The sequence below is a fragment of the Ornithorhynchus anatinus genome, chromosome X5, assembly GCF_004115215.2.
Source record: "Ornithorhynchus anatinus isolate Pmale09 chromosome X5, mOrnAna1.pri.v4, whole genome shotgun sequence".
NCBI classification, from domain to species: Eukaryota; Metazoa; Chordata; class Mammalia; order Monotremata; family Ornithorhynchidae; genus Ornithorhynchus; species Ornithorhynchus anatinus.
The window spans coordinates 53,545,845-53,560,447 of record NC_041753.1 but is presented as its reverse complement, the minus strand read 5'-3'; the positions used below and the strand labels follow the sequence as shown (position 1 = coordinate 53,560,447).

Genomic DNA, 14,603 nt, shown 5'->3' with positions numbered 1-14,603 from the left:
TCTGTAGGACGGGGGCTCAAGACCGTGAGCCCCACGCGGGACGGCCCGCTCGCCTCGTTGCCCCTAGTGCTCACAACAGTGCTTCGCGCAGCGTAAGCGCTTAGCGAACGCCACCGGTTATTTATTCTCTTTTAACGGCTGCTTCGCTGCAGGAGCATCGCCTCGAGACCACGAGCTGGTTGCGAGCAACTCTCATACGCTGTACTCTCCCAAGCCGGGTACAGTGCTCCGCGCACCCTAAGTGCTCAACGCGTGCCACGGGTCGATCCACCTTCTCCGAGGGCCCCGCCCCCCGTCTCCTCTCCTCCCGCCCCCTCCAGCGTCCCCCCTCTCACGCGGATCCGCGCCCTTCGCTCACCCCCTCCCTCGGCCCCGCGGCCCTCGAGCTCCCACCCCTTATCTGCGCGCTCACGTCGACGTTCCTTCATTCGCTCGAGCCCATTCAGCGAGCGCTCGCTGCGTGCGCGGCACCGTGCCGGGCGCTCGGCGAGCACAGTCGCCTCCCCCTCTAGACCGTAAGCGCGCCGTGGAGCCTTCCTACCATCTCCGTTACGCCGCGCTCTCCTGGGCGCTTAGTACGGCGCTCTGCACCCACCAGGCGCCCCGCAGATGCGATCCGGAGGGCCTGATGGATCCGTCGGCCGAACGGTCGGGAGCCGCCGCTCGGCCCGGAGGGGACCGGGCAACCGTCGGAGGTTTCCGAACGGCGGGGCGTGCGGGGCGCGACGTTTTAGGAGATCGATCCCGACAGCGGAGCGAAGGGCGGACTGGAGACGGGAGGGAGGGGAGGCAGGGCGGCCGAGCCGCGGTATGAGAAGCGCCTGGCGGGGCGGAGGCGGCGGTCTCCTCCACCTGTCGGATTCTCCCCAGTGGCCGGGACGGCGCCCGGCCCAGAGCAGGCGCTCGATAGATACGGCCGATCGGCCGGACCGTCCCGGCGGCGCTTTGGAAGGAGAGGGAAGGCGGGATTCTGGAGGTGCCGGGGAGCAGCTCCGGCACCTCTCCAGCTCCAAGGGGTAGAGTTTCGCCCCTCGGTGCCGATTCCGCGGGACCGACGGTCCCCCCTCACCCCCACGGAGTCGGCATTCCGCTGCGACCTGCGGAGGCCCTTTCCCGACTGCCGAAGTGAGTTCATTTCCACTCCGATCTGTCAACCCCCTTCCCAGGAAGTCTCCCACGATTAGGTAGATAGATCGAGTACTCACCCACTATGACGACTTTACGGTTGTCGGGGGCTCCCTGGAGGCTTAATTTTGATGACCTATAAGCAAATTTGACATTTCTATTTCAATTTTACATTGCCCTTTCCATGGGGTTAAGAAAGAACAAAGTTCGGAAGGATTTGGATCGTTCCAAAGACAAAGACCAAAAAAACAACCCCCCTCCCTCCCTCCCCCCCCCCCGCCCCCGCCCCCAAAACGAAACAAAAAACAAACACCCTTCCAAACTCCCAATCCTGGGGCCACCTTAGAAGTAAGGGGTCGGGCCGGGCCAGGAATAGGTGACCCGCTCCAGCCCGAGTCTCGACCAGTCCCACGGTTCTGAAGATCCCACGTAAAGGAGCAGTCGATTCCGCACCCGAAGCCCCCGGGGCTCCCCGGTAGGAATCGGAGGAGTGCCCCGGACCGGATCACGACGTGGGTGTCACATCCGGCCCGCCATATGCCTGGCAGGCGTGTTCCTATTCACACGCAGACACGCACACACTCATAGCCACCTGTTCTCCCTCCACGTTTTGGCTTCGACGCCGTCAGGAGGCTAGAGAACGCTCGTCCACCGACGCGGGCCTGTCTGCACACAGCACGGCGCGGTGTCGGAAAAAACAGGCCGCGCGTGTGCGGGCGGCACCCGAACGGGCGACTGCTACCGGTGCGGGCTCTCCTTAGGGTGGAGTCTCGCAAGTGCTCGATCCCCGCCGTCACCCAGGGCCTAGGCGCAAATACGTGCGTGACATCATCGTGCGTGAGGCCCGAGAGAGTACCTCTCCGGCGTACCGGTCGAGTCGCGTTCGCCCAACGCTCACTGCGCGCGGGGGATCGCGCCGGCCACCGGGGAAAGGACGGCACGGCGGGGTTGGCGGGCACGTTCCCCGCCTCCGATCCGGATGCGATCTGAAAGACCCGTTGCGTGACTTCCGCCGCGATGTCGTATCGCTGGCCACCGGGGACCCCTGCTCCGGCCTCGCCCCACCGGGCAGCTTCGCATTTCCACACGCGGAGAAATGCCCACTGACGACGATAATGGCATCCGTGCCCGTCGCCGTTCTAAGCGCCGGGGGAGGTACGAGCTAATCGGGTTGGCCACGGTCCCCGTCCCACACAGGGCTCGGAGTCTTGATCCCCATTTTCCAGGTGGGCGGACCGAGGGACGGTCCCCCGCCAGGCGGGCGGCGGGGCCCGAATCAGAACCCGCGACCTCCTGACCCCCGGGCCCGTCCTCCACCCGCCAGGCCGCGCCGCCCTGCCGGGCTGTGGAGGATAACTAAGAAACCCGAAACTCTCCGTGGATGCACCGCGTGGCGCAATCAGGCGAACCTTCCGCACCGCCGGTCTCGTTTTCGTTCGTTCATTCGTTCGACGGTATCTACTGAGCGCTTACTATGCGCCGAGCACCGTACCGAGCGCTCGGACCGTACAAATCGGCAACAGACGGAGACGGTCCCTGCCCTCCGCCCGGCTCACAGTCTAATCGGGGGAGACGGACGGAGGGGAGCGATGGCGGCAGATAGAATTCGTTTCTCCGGATGTCCCCGGGGGCGGATTTTAACGGTCTGTTGCCACGCTTTCGGCGGAACCGAGGGTAACGGATCTCTCGCGGCGTCCCCATCCGTTCTTCAGCGGCCCGCGGTGAATTTTACGGGAGGTCCCTCCGGGCGGGAGGAGAGAAGACCGACAGGGCAGTAGCGGCCCCTCCGCGCATCCGTGATCCTCCCGGCCACTCGAGGGGGCCGGAGCTCTCCCCCATCCTCGCTCCTCGTCCCCTACCGCCCAGTCCACGCTCGGCTCTTCTGCTCACCGCGCGCAGAGCACCGCGCTAAGCGCTCGGAGAGCACGACCGTCTCCCCCTCCGGACCGTAAGCTCGCAGCGGGGCCCGTCTACCAACTCCGGTACACTGTGCTCTCCTGGGCGCTTAGTACAGCGCTCCGCAGATACGATTTTCACCGACCGATCGACCTACACACCCCCTCACCGGGCCTCGTCCTCGCCTCTCTCGCCGCCGACCCCCTGCCCGCGTCCTCCCTCCGGCCCGGCGCTCCCTCCTCTCCCACGTCCGACAGGGCGACGCTCTCCCCCTCCCCGAAGCCCCGTTCGTTGGTTCGTCCGACGGTATCTGTTGAGCGCTCGCCGCGCGCAGGGCTCCGTACTCAGCGCTTGGAACGTACGGTTCGGCAACGGGTCGAACCCCATCTCCTCCGGGAAGCCTTCCCCGACCGACCTCTCGTTTCCACACCCTATCCGTCCTCCCTTCTGGGTCTCCTCATTATGCGTTTCATTCGTTCGGTCGTACCGACCGAGCGCTTACTGGGGGCACGGAGCCGCTCACCTCCACAGCGCTCCTGCGCGTACCCTTACGCTCCGCCACGTACCCCCATCCGGAAGTCTTTTCATGTCCGTTTCCCGCCCCCCCCCCGTAGACCGTGAGAGCTCCTCGGAGGGCAGGGAGGAGGACGTCTACCGAGAGAAGCGGCGCGGGCTCAGTGGAGCGAGCCCGGGCTTGGGAGTCAGAGGCCACGGGTTCGCGTCCCGGCTCTGCCACCTGTCAGCCGCGTGACCGTAGGCGAGTCACCTCGCTGCTCCGCGCCGCGGTCACCTCGCCTGTAAAACGGGGATTAACCGTGAGCCTCACGTGGGACGACCCGATCCCCCCGTATCTACCCCAGCGCTCAGCACGGTGCTCTGCACGTAGCGAGCGCTTAACGAACACCGACGTTACCGGGGAAGCGGCGTGGCTCAGGCGGAAGGAGCCCGGGCTTGGGAGCCGGCGGTCGTGGGTTCGCGTCCCGGCTCCGCCACTCGGCAGCCGCGTGACCCTGGGCAAGTCGCTTGGCTTCTCCGGGCCTCGGTCGCCCCATCTGTAAAATGGGGACCAACTGTGCGCCTCAGGTGGGACGACCCGATCCCCCCCCCCCCCCCCCCGTCTCTACCTCGGCGCTCGGAACAGTGCTCTGCACCTGGTAAGCGCTCGACGCCCACCAACGTTATCACTACCGCGTCGCGTTCCCCCGAGGGCTCGGTTCCGTGGTCTCCGCACGGCAAGATCAGATCGTCTCCCCCGAAGAGACTGCGCGCTCGTCAAAGGGCAGGGACCGTCCCTACCCGTCACCCATTTGTCCATTCCGAGCGCTCGGTCCAGTGCTCTGCACAGAGTAAGCGCTCGACGAATACAGCTGGACGAACGAACGAACGAACGAACGAACGAGAGCCGGACAAAGACCATTCGCCGCTTGTCCGTTTGATGCCGGAGCAACCTCCCCGAAGCTGAGTCCTCCGCGTGGTACGGGGACCCACCAAGGGGCCCGCTCCGGTAGCTTCTACGGGGAGCCCGTGGACCCGCCCGTGTGAAGCTAGAGGGGCCGTCTCCGCCGGCTAGCACGCAGCCTGACCGGAAAAGGGGGCGAGCTCCACCCCTCCCGCGTTCCCAGGGAGGCGGGAGTCTTCTCCCTACCGGGCGGCCGACGGAGCCGGAGCCCGGCCCAAAGAGAGCGCAGAGGGCGGCGTCCTCGAGAGAGAGAGGGGAAGAGGGCGCGCGCGATCGTCTGGCACGTCCGCGGCCCTCCAGAGAACTCCGGTGACGGCCGGTAACCCCCGTCTCTCCCAAGGTGAGCAAGGGACGTGCCAGGTGATCACCCCCCCCCCCCGCCCGGGTCCCGTTACCGGCCGGGGCCGGGAAGCTGGTAGGACGGGCGCTCCCAAACCAACGGAACGGTCCCGGTTTAGGAACTCCCCTGAACCGTGGGCTTTGGGGTGGGGTGGGGTGGGGCGCCGCGGCGGATGGGCCGGAGCCCGCGGGCTCCCGGGTCACGTCCGCGGGTCGGTGAAAATCGTATCTGCGGGTCGGGGAGAGGGTTTCGAAACCCTCTCCGCCGGGCTGGGCCGCTGGCTTACCTGAAGTGAGTCTTCAGAGCCGGGTTTCGCGCGGCGGGGGGCTCGGGGGGGGCCTGGGGGAGGGGGAGCCTCTTGCCTCCCAGGGAACAGGGAGGACCGGGGCGGGCGCGGAGCTTCACGCCTGCTGGGGAGGTGGCCGCTCCCGCAGTAGGGGGACGGGTCCGGAGATGCCCGGGACCGGCTGCCGGAATGATCACCCGGGCATGCCCCTGACCCGCCTCTGGAGACCCCCGGTACGCATTCCCCTACCCAACCTCCCGCCACCGGGACTCGCCCCGGGGTTCCGGCTCCGGTCAAGGCCGCGGAGAGCCCGAGACCCGCAGCGGGGCGGGTTTATCCGAGCGGGAGCCTTCGCGCACTTGGCACTCGCCCCGCACCTTGCCTGTAATCGACCCTATGAAGGTCCTGGCAACAAGCCATCGCTTCCGGAGCCTGGCCCGGCACAACACAGACCTTCGATAAATAGTACAGGTCAGCGACGTATTAAAAAATAACCAGTCGCCACCCTGCAGAGCCCCGGGGGTTTCGGTGCTGATACGGAAACCCCAGGTGGGAACGGAATGGAACGGGGAGGACTCCAAGATCCGCACGGGGTTAACGTGTCATAAAAGCAATTTTATTTTCTCCCCCAAATCTGCTAGGACTCCTAAGGTGCAAGAAGGATGGCAGAATTTCAGCTAGACCTCCCCACGGCCGTATGCCTTTTCGTTTCAACGTTCGGTTGCAGAGGCTGTGAGAACGTTCAGGGAGACGACCCGGGGAACGGGAACGGTTCCAATCCGAGCACTGTGCTCCGTCATAAGAAGAGTCACCTCTGGACATCGTCTCCGGTGAGAATCACTCACCGCCCGGGCCGCAAAAGCTTCGCCGACGACACCGCGACGATCTCCGAGAAATCTACTTCTTCCCGCGGTTCCACAGTCGGAGGCGGCTGGGGCGGGGGGGGGGGAGGGGAGGCATTAAAAGTTTGCACGGGCAGAGCGCCATTCCAAAGAATGCAAAATGACACGGGACGTACTCGGCAAACATCTCCACTCGGAGGAGACGGACTGCCGAACCGAGGTACGATCCTGTGCCATTTACTCATCCTACGCGCCGCACTCGAGCGGTTGCTTTTACCTTTACGGCAAAGGCTGCGTTTTCTAATCTGTTGGGGCAGCTGTCAACTGATCAGAGAAAATGGTGCCGTTCTAATAAGGAACTCTTTTAATGAAATATAATAGGTCACAAATACCTAATTTCCGCTCTTTACTCTAATTGCCAGTCTCTACCGTAACTGCCACTTTAACAATCTTTGGCAAACGCTGACACAAAAGATGAACGAATCGAGGGTATTAGCATGTGTGTATATTTACAGCTTACTGCTGTCAAAGGCTGCGATTCCATTCCTAACTCAAGCGGTTAGATCGGGATCTATTCCTACTGATGGATCCATTCTCTTTCTGGTTGCAAATGCATCTGAATTACTCTTCCTTACATTCGAGCGCCAGCACGCCCATTCCAACGTCCCTGCCCGTATTAAAAAGACAGGCGTGAACAATCTCTGACAGAGCTCTACTCCTGCAATAATATTACCCAGTCGACACTACGAACGTCAGCCACTCCTCTACGCCACGGACATCTGTGCTTACAAACAGCGCGCTTTATTATTTCGTTCCTTTAAATGCCACACAGTCACTAGCGTTTCTCCCAAGCCATACATTTCCGTAAGCCAGCTACAAGCTTAGCTTCTTCGACGGAGCCAAGATCCGCTTGCGGCGGGCATCCGCTTTCCGCGAACCTCGGTGCTAAAACTAACCAGCCTGGACGAAATCAGGACGGTGCGCTGCGGAGTTCACACGAAGTAAAGGGCGGAATGACCCAAGACCGTAATCACGCTCTGCACATGGTAAGCGCTCGATAAACACCGCCGACGGACCGACCGGCGTAAGGGGCTCCTTTCTCCCGCTCGGCCCTCACCTGATTCAATTACAAAACAATCTACCCGACCAGCCGGGAGCCAACTTTTACGACGCGGAGAGTAACCTCTCCGGGACACTCCTTGAAACTTTTCGGCGTTTCCGGCTGCCTCAGACTACACTTGGAAAGGCGAAAAAGAAAAAAAAAAAAACGGCCCTCCTTCTTGCAGGACGCGGTTACGATTTTGGTCCCGCAAGTCCTAGGCAGAAGCGGCGGCCGTACTTAGTTTTACGAGAAGTCTGCCGTTTTTCAAAGGCTAAGCTCCTCCAAATCACACTAGTTTACCGTGAAAAGAAAACCATGACAACTGTTTGTACCTCTTGCTTTATTATTACATCCGGCCTGGTCACTCTTAGAAATTCAATCTATTACGGTTGCTAGGAGTCTGTTGCCGTGCAACCTAAAAGGGTATGCTTGTGCTTTCAGGCTAAGGAGTGTTAATAAACCTGTAGGCTTCCCTCTATGGTTCTGACCAGTATGTTTAAAGAGCTTAATACTCTTCTGGAGTGATCTACCCACAATTCGAGCCATGGCCTATTAAAAACAAGTCACAGGGAGAGATTTCGAACAAAGGGACAAAGTACCACACATATACAGATACCAAAATTTTGTTACAGAAGCACCAGCTAATTTGGAATAACAACTCCTAAACTGTGCCTCAGTTCACGTTATTTAACATATTAAAACGGTCGGCTTTGTTTTGTTTTTTTTTCTGTTTTTTTCTCCTACGGCCCCAGCGCTTTAACGTGGCTCTACGGGGCCGCCGCCGCAAACTTTCAGACAGTGGGAAGTGGCCTGAAATGCTTCGAACACGCCAGGAAAAGATACCATCCCGGAGCACTTACATAAGCTCACAGATACTATGCTAGCTGTGGACCCTCTAAAAGCATAAATTCAATTTTAAGATAACATTGGAAACGGTGGACAAACCTGCAAATGGCTTAAGATTCCGAGTTGTTACAAAATTGCCTATCTGGTGCATCCAAACCATCGGAATAAACCAAAAATGAGCTACGGCATAAAGAGGTCAAGTGATTTCCACCCTCCTCCCCCCCCCACCCCCCCCCCCAGATAAAGAAACCTAAGTTACTTCTCATGCTCAAAAAAAACCACATTGGGATTTGCATTTTATTGAAGAGGGAAGAGTTTGGAGTAGATGAAGTCCACGCGGCTTATTGAAAATGTCCCTCTAGCTGTGTGCGCCTACTCACGCTGAAATCTGAACTGAGGTATCTGATGGGAGGAAAGTAGCGGCCATGGCTGGATGTAAATGTGGGGGCTCTACCTTTTAAACGGGGGGAGTCGCACATTACAAAATAGGAGAGTTGGGGGACTTACAAGGAAAGGCTCAGAAGTCACGATTCCACAGAAAGGAGCTAAATTGGCCCGGCTCTTCTGGATCTTTCTACGGAAGACCCAGCTACGAAAACTTTTCCTGGGACTTTTCTGAAGTTTGAAAACATTCAGGGAATGCAGGTTTTCTTTATGTACAGGACAATGGTCAGAAAGCCTGTCGGCCACCCTGTGGAAAGCAAGCACTTCTGAGCAGGGAGCCCCTTTGTTTCTGTGGGGGGGGGGGGGGGTTTCCGTTTTAAATCTGCCAAATGCAATGCCTAACCTTTTTTTTTGACGCTCTGTCTTTCGGCGGCTGCTTCTACTCTCTCTCCGCCCTACGCGTCATAAGCTGCAAAGTAAAAATTAAGTATTACTCTATAAGGTACGGCAAGCACCAAATGGAGCTGGATAAAACAGCTCAACAGGCAAGATGACTAGACAAAAGCCCAAACACTCCGGCAAAGATGAAACAAGGTGAGGGGGGCGGAAAGAAATATCTGCTAGAGGGAGGGAGAGGCAGCTGAAAAGTGCCCGCCAGCAAGGAAGGAGAAAAAGAGGAGAACACCGAACACCCAAAAGCCAAGCAAACAGAAGAAAGAGGGCGAAAACGTGGGAGAAGAGACACAGCTCTAAAACGCAGGAGATGAAAAAGTCATTCATTTGTATACTTAAGGGGAAAGAAAATGGAATTGAAAGAAGGAAACTGAAATTAAGCATACTGAAATTTCAAATGGGCAAATTACACACGCTTTCCTATTAATTCCACTTCAATGACCACATTTAACTTCCAAAGTTTTGCTTGCTTGCTTGCTTTGGGAAAACATCTCACGACTCCATGAAAAATTACGACCCTCGGAGATGGAGCCGGATGGCAGAGAGTTCCTGCCGGCGCGATAGGCTGTGTGAGTTGAGGTCCGGCCCCTTATTTTGGTTCTCACAAAGCTGACGCGGACTCGTCTAAGCCACGAAGAAAGAGATACCATTGAGAAGATTAGAAGACCTAGGGTGAACGAGAAGCAGCGTGGCTCAGTGGAGTCAGGGCTCATGAGTTCGAATCCCGGCTCGGCCACTCGTCGGCTGTGTGACTGTGGGCAAGTCGCTTAACCTCTCTGTGCCTCAGTTCCCTCATCTGTAAAATGGGGATTGAGACCGTGAGCCCCACGTGGGACAACCTGATTCCCCTAGGTCTACCCCAGCGCTTAGAACAGTGCTCGGCACATAGTAAGCGCTTAACAAATACCAACATTATCATTAAAACACGAATAGCATTTGCGTTCCTACGTTTCCAGACCGGTGGTTCAAAACGGACGAGCCGATCGAGTAGAAAGGCTAGCAGGACACATAAGGACAGCTTCTACCAATCGGCAGGCCGCATCGGGTCCCGGGTTACCATCTGGCAAATTGTTACTCAGCTTTGGTTATTCATTCATCCATCCATTCGGTCATACTCGTGCATTCATTCATTCACGCACGCAAGCATCGCTTTATTCACTCCTGCATTCATCCATTCATCCACGCGTCCAACTTTACGGAGCATTCGTCGTATCTGTTGCGCGGAGCACTTTCCGGTCGAAAATCAAGCAGCGAAAGGTCCGCCGTCAACCTAGCCCCAACTTGTCGACCAGAACCGATCGTCACCACCTCTGCCGGCCCCGGAGGGAATTCCCTGCTTTCCAGTCCGGAATCTAATTTCTAATCAAGAATCGCCTTGGTTCTATTTCTTCGCTATTGTTTTAATGAGATGTCCATCCCCTTGATTCTATTTACTGCTATCGTTCTTGTCTGTCCGTCTCCCCGCCCCCCGATTGGACCGTAAGCCCGTCAGAGGGCGGGGACCGTCTCTATCTGTCACCCATTTGTACATTCCAAGCGCTTAGGACAGTGCCCTGCACATAGTAAGCGCTCAATAAATACTATTGAATGAATGACTGAATGAATTGCCAATTCCCTCGTTTCTGCTTCTTCCCTCGCAACTCCCTGGGCCACTTCCCTTCCTCCGTCATCTCCCTCCCTCTCGCGCTAACACATACCAAAAAAGAATCGAACACGACAGAAAATGACACGGCATAAGGCCAGAGCTGAGGCTCTAGTTTAAACCTCAGGAGGTCAACGCATTAAAGCTAAGTCACTAAACGCGGCCTAAGAGTCCCGGAAGATTTACACAGGCAGAATTCCCGGGGCCTCAGTTACTGAAGATGGTTGCCTGTCCTGACTATACGAAATTCGAACGGAGTGCCATAAAGCAAGCTCTATCGGATTGTTCCCCCAATATCTGCGCCGGATTCTGAAGAGGGGTGTTTAGGGACACCACAGTGTCCCTACGGAGTGTACAGAGTTGCACCCTGCAAAGAAAACCCAGGCAGCTCTTGGCGGATGCCCGCTCTCCTCCTCATTTCCTTTTCCCCTCCATTCCGGAGCTCCAAAACCTATCACGGACCCTATGACCTCCTCCAATATCTCTTACGGGACCGAATTTACAAAGCAAGGAATGTGCTCACGGGTCTCCTCTCTGGGCCAAGCTGTCGATCTATTCGACTCCAGGTGACTACGCCACATTTCCCGAAAACGGCCAACTCCTTCAAATAAGCTCAACTGCCGCTCTACGACGTGACCGAAGGGACACGGCTACTTCCTTTTACGGCGACGGAAGGCTATAAGATAAATGAATTTGCTCAGCTCCGCTACCGATAATCCGGTCTTCGTAGGCACTTTTACAATCAGTCGGAAGCGTTTTAAAATGATATAACAGCAGGACAATCTTCAGTATGCAGGGAAGTAGCCCAAACGCTGTGAAACATCCAAACCAAAATAATAATTAGTTTACATACACAGAGCAATTAGAGACAACATTTTTAACCGCCACCGAATTGATTTCTTCTCCTCTATCTGTCAATGGCGCACAAAATTCAAACCTTGAAAACCACTCTCAATCAAGCCCCTGTGAGGAGGACGGGGGGGGGGGGGGTGTGGAGTGGGTTTGGGGGTGGAAGAGACCCTAGAGTAGACACACGGCAGAGGCCAGGTGACAGACTCCCCCGGGGAACTACCTCTACCAGAATTCTTCCCTTGATTTTTTTTTTCCTATTCTACCGGCCCACGTATTTATGGAGCGCTTCCTGCGCGCAGAGCACCCCGCTAAGCCCCCGGGGGAGAGAACAGCTCAAGAGAGTGGGGAGACATGATCCCTGCCCCCAAGAGCTTACATCTCTCCTAGGAGAGGTGACAGATCAAGTGACGGAGAATCCAGATCGCGGAGTGTAACGGAAGGGCTAGGAGAGGGGGCGGGGGGGGGTGGGGGGGTTACGATTCACGTTCTCTTTCGTATTTTCTGCCAGAAACCACCGGGTGCCAAAGGTCTGAGTCCTCCCCACCTTCCTCCCCAGGGCTGGGTAACGGAGGGCCCCCGCCGACGAACTACGGCTTCCAGTACCGTTACTTGCCAGGTTTCACAACCACGGCTGCCTGCAGGTGTAAAGGCAGGACCTTTAAGAGTAGGGGCCAGGATGAAAAGAAGAGTCGGCGGTTACTGTAACTGCACATTTGAAAAAAGCAGATAACTTTTTTCAATTTAATAATTTCATACTTCCTCTACTTGATATTTGCTCAAAGGAAAAAAAAAAAAAAAAACCCCGTTCCTTTTTGAAGTGAGCAAATGCAATGTGAGAGCCTCAAACACTGTCAAACTGTACATCCCATAACGGATGGCAAGCACTGAGTGCTGAATATTTGACACTGAAGGGAAATAGAAAAATACGATTTTGACATTAGAACACTGAAAAATTTCATCCTAAAAATATCAGGATGACAATCTATGTCAAAATAACAGGATCCAAGGCAATTTCTCCCCTTTCGTACGATGTATTTATCTAAATCACTTCTCATTTACAGTCATTTGCATATATAAATTCTGCAAATATAGAACAGTCAAACAAAGCACATGTTTAAGATGACTGGGCCCTACGAGATAGGTTCCCTCTTCTGTAAACAGCGCGACTTGATTTTTTACGGCTTCCGGAAGGACGGCCAGCGAACTGCCTGCTTGCAGCGGCAAACCTGGCGTCGGGACACCTCACCCGCCTTGGGCTAAAAAAAATTTCCACTCGCAGAAAACAGGAGTTATCGTCGTCGCTGGCCTCATTATTACCTCGGATGGCCAGGTAATGAGCAATTTAGAGAAGCAGTGCCACTCGGAGAATGAGACGACAGGGTTTGGGATTTGAGGATTAAGAGTTCTTACTTCCGTCCATCCCCTGAGTATCACACGATTTCGGACGAGTCATCTGTCCTCCCCGAGTCTGTTTCCTCCTATGTGGGAAAGGGAGGGGTGATGATAAATAATACGGGCTTCTCAAGATGTTACCAAAGTAACTCAAAAAGAAGGCCCATCCGACCTTTTCCCCTCGAAATTACACTACTCAAAAGGGAAGAAATGCCATCCGGCAGGAGGACGACCGCGTTCCCCGTGACTGACGAGAGGAGAGGGTCACCGTGGCCTCGTCCCCTCCCCCTCTAGACCGTAAGCTCGCCGTGGGCGGGGAACGTGTCCGTTTCTCGCTACACCGGCCTCTCCCCATCGCCGAGTGGGGTGCTCCGCGCCCAGTAAGCTCTCCGGAAATACGACTGACGGACTGACTACCCGGGCCAGCTAGCGGCTGGGGGTGGGGGGGGGGGTGGGGGTGGGGGTGGAGAGGACAAGTGGCTGAGATTGCCTCCAAACCCCGTCCAGAGGAGGGGGGTGAACTGAGAGATCCCGGTTTTGAGCATGACCGTTTCGGGATTTGAGCACGGTGGACAATCAGGAGGAAAACAATGCCATTTGAAAAGAGGGAAAAGCAAAAGAGGTCCTAATGAGGAAGGCGCATTCTTCCACGTGGGGTAGTAACAGAAGAAGCGTCTAACTTTTTCGAACACCGATACGTCCTTAACCGAGAACGCATTTTGAAACCACAGCTCAGAAATCATTAAAATGCCAGCTACTGCTGGCAGAGCCTATTATTTCTCTGAGGGGTTTTTTTTTTTTTTGTTAATCTGTATTTAGAAACAGTTAAAGACAAATTACTAACCGGACCCTTAATTCACAAAATATTAAGACCGCATTCCATTATTTAGATTCTTTCTCTCTCTTACAGCCAGCAAACTTAGCAATCTAGTATTTGGTTACTCTGGTAACTGGATCTTAGAAATCGTTGCCTGCGTTCAAATCTCTCAGCTAAAGTCCTGGAGGTATTTAATATCCTCATTTCATCTGATTTCCGAACATTCTTTTAGAATCTGTATTTCCATTTGTTTCAAGAGCCCAAGCGATGTTAGTAGGTCAAGCGAAAAGTAATTCTAAAAGTAAATGAATAAGTTTCTAACGAGAGCCTCTTCCACAATTAGCAGAAAAAGCGGTGAATTCGTCTCATTCTGAGTTCCGAGCCTGCTTTGTAACTCGGATAGAACGACGCTATTAAGGAGAAAATTACAAACGACGGAGGATTGAGATTGAGCAGAAGGAACCTCAAGGTAAAAACGCAACAGCCGACTAACATTTCATCATGCCATTGTTTATCTTGCTGCCTTTTTTTTTTTTTAATCGAAGGAAAGGACAAATCTAAAGGGAATAGTTTTACGAGAAAGATTCGTCCTTGGAGACTTACCTTGTTAAGAGCAAACGACAAATGCCTACCCCCACAGGAGAGCTACGATTTTAGAGAGACCTATCCTTTCACATTAAGTTCCACAAATGAGATTAAAAGAGCATCGAGTTACTGTTGAAAGTTCAGTCGTCATCTTCATGTTTTCTCTTGAACGGACCCCGCTTCGAGTAATTAAGCCAGTACCCGAATTGATGATCCTTCTCTCCAATTAAGTCATGGAACCTAAATTTAATCCCGGTTGCAGGTTTGATTTCTCATGCTCATTTTAAAAAGAAGAACGCACGCCGAGCGCCGAGACGTCTTAATCACTGTTATTTCTGCCGGTCACGCAGTATTAATCGGGAAAACCTCTCGACCCTAACGACCCACTCCTCCAAAAATTCAGAGGGGGATAAATACCGAGAAATATACTAGGCTGCCAGGTCTCTCCCTGTTGCCACGCAGAAAGCACGATCGTTTCACAGAGGGCACGTTCTCTTCGTCCACTTTTCTTTCTTACCAGTGCCGCAGCCCCTTTAAGGCGCTGGTCTAGGCAAGCCTCGGCTTGTACCGGTTGTCACAGGT

General features: G+C 55.3%; 1 long non-coding RNA gene across 1 annotated transcript in view; it reads right to left on the bottom strand.

Annotated features, from left to right (window-relative positions):
- Positions 1 to 1,200: 1,200 nt before the first annotated feature.
- The window catches only part of LOC114807933, a 33,535-nt gene continuing 20,132 nt past the window's right edge, over positions 1,201 to 14,603 (bottom strand). The window contains exons 2-3 of the long non-coding RNA XR_003755932.1: positions 8,684 to 8,749; positions 1,201 to 1,261 (exon numbers count right to left, since the gene is read on the bottom strand). This is a non-coding gene — a long non-coding RNA (uncharacterized LOC114807933). The remainder of the gene's footprint in view (positions 1,262 to 8,683; positions 8,750 to 14,603) is intronic.